The sequence below is a fragment of the Egretta garzetta genome, unplaced genomic scaffold, assembly GCF_000687185.1.
Source record: "Egretta garzetta isolate BGI_Z169 unplaced genomic scaffold, ASM68718v1 scaffold108, whole genome shotgun sequence".
Taxonomy (NCBI): domain Eukaryota; kingdom Metazoa; phylum Chordata; class Aves; order Pelecaniformes; family Ardeidae; genus Egretta; species Egretta garzetta.
In genome coordinates this window covers 1835071-1837465 of record NW_009260614.1, presented here as the reverse complement: position 1 = coordinate 1837465, position 2395 = coordinate 1835071, and positions in this window count along the sequence as shown.

Sequence of the window (2395 nt, the reverse complement as noted above, 5' to 3'; positions counted from 1 at the left end):
CCTGGGGCAAGCTGCCTGCAATGGCCGGGGAGCTGCACGGGGCATGGTGGGGCTGGAGAGCTACGCGGGGGGGCCCAAACCCCACGCACATATCCCCAGATGCTGGCAAAAGAGGTGGGGGATGCACAGTGCTCTCCAGTATGGGAAATTATAATGAATACTATAAGGAATACATGAGTAAATACAGGGAAGGGAAGGAAGGGCTGATGCCAGCTGGGTTTGCGGGTGTGGGGTGGCACCGCCCCGGGAAGGAGGAGAGAGATTTCCTTTTCTGCCCTGGCAAACCCTTATTTCCTTCCACCGCAATGACTGCCAAAGGCTTGACGGGAGCTCCAGCGCGGACGTCTGCAGCCAGTGCCGGCGCTGGCGAGAAACCTAAAATAGGACATCGGAGAATTTGCATCGAAGCGATTGCTGCACGGAAATATCTCTGCCCTGGGAAGGCTGGGTTTGAGTGGGTTTGGGGTTTTTTTATTTTTAAAGATGTGATCAAAATCACATGGAATGAAGTGCACAGGCTGGGACTGTCACTGGAGCCTCAGCACTGGGTTTTATCCTCTGGGGAGAAGGGGAACCAGGCTAAATCAGCCAGTTTGGGGCCAAAACAGGAGGCTCTGTTGGCTGTTCTGGGCAGGGAAATGCAGGCAGGGCCCCCAAGGTGGGGGCTGCCTTGGGGTGCTGGGAGTTGCAAGGGTAGGATGCAGGAGGAGGCAGGGTCACGCATCCAGGCGTCGGGGCCAGGGCTGCTTCCAGCCAAGGAAGCACAAACCTTTTCCATTTCCATGTTGATGTTACAAGGGTTAATGTTTGCAATGATGATTTTTGGCCCAATAAACAGCCTGTATCAGCATCATCAGCCAGAAGTGGGGGTCAGCATCTTTGCGAAACGAAGGAGGGAGCACAGTAGGACTGAGGCAGCGCTGGCAAGGAGGGAAGGACCCCATGGGGGTGGTTTTCTGCTCCAGCCCACAGAAAGGAGAGAAGGTGCAGCCAGCAGCCAATGGGGCTGGCAGCTCCCCACAAGGCAGCTTTTCTCCAGAGCAGAGGTGTCCCAGCCCTCAGATCACTTCAGTGGCCTCCTCTGGCCCTGCTCAATCAGGTCTGTGTGTGCCTCATGCTGGGGAGCTCGGAGCCGGATGCAGGGCTCCAAGGGGGTCTGGGGGGAGCAGAGCCAAGGGGGAGCATCCCCTCCCTCCAGCTGCTGGGGATGCAGCCCAGGAGACGCTTGGCTTTCTGGGCTGCCAGCACCCATTGCTGACTGATGTCACCCACAAGTATCCCCCAGTCCCTCTCTACAGGGTGCTCTCCATCCACCCATCCATCCATCCATCCATCCATCCCCCAGTCTGTGCTGGTTGCCCCAGTTGCCCCGACCCAGGTGCAGGACCTTGCACTTGGCTTGGTTGAACGTCACAAGGTTCTCATGGCCCCATTCCCTCCGCCTACCCCGTCCCTCTGGATGCCCCCCTTCCCTCCAGCGCATTGACGGCACCACCCAGCCTGGTGGAAAACCAAAGCTGGTGTGTCCTGGGTGGTGCAGAGCCCAAAGAAATGCAGAGCCTGGCCTTAGCTCTGTCAGGAACATCTGGGGGACCCCTCTGAAATGCTTCAGCCACTTTAGCAGAGAAAAATAATACAACCATACACTCGACAGGCTTTTGCCACCCACACAGGGATAAATGATGGTGTGGGGATGGTGTGACCCTCACTCAGGAGCTCCCTGGCTCTGCCACCGGTGTCTGTTTGGGAGAAATAGTGGTGGGAAGTATACTGTGCCCTGTGGAGGTCTTGTGAAGAATACAAGCAAGGAGGAGCGGAGGAAGGGGCAGAGGGGTCTGGATGGCCCCAGAGGGGCTCGGGGCAGACCAGAATGGGGAGCACAGAAACCCAGAGAGGGTCTTGAAGGCAGCAGAGGGGTCTGGAGAGGATCCAGGGGAGGGGAAGGGGATGGGAGGGCACAGGGGGTGTCACAGGGGCTGTGACTGAGCACGGAGAGGACCGGAGCGGAGCTGGAGGTGCTCGGTGTGGGGTGGAGGTGCTGGGGCACGGGGAGCGAGGTGGGACCAGATGGGAGCAAAGCCCTGTTGAGGGGAACTGAGCTGGGGTACAGGGGTGAAGAGGACTGGGGGGGACCTGGGCAGGGCCAGGCAGGGGTATGGGGAGGAGGGGGCTGCCAGCGGAGGGGAGCACAGGACCTGGTGATGTTTAGGGTCATAGGGAGGGTTTCCAGGGAAGATGGATGGGGAGAAGCTACAATGCACAGAGTGGGGCACAGGGGAGTGGGGGTGTCCCCAGGGGGGAGGGGAAGGCTGGTTTTCCAGTTATCCCCCCCCCTCCCACCCACAGGCTTCCTACCCGTGGGGTGAAAAGCAGGGAGCATGGGGGGTTCTGCTCC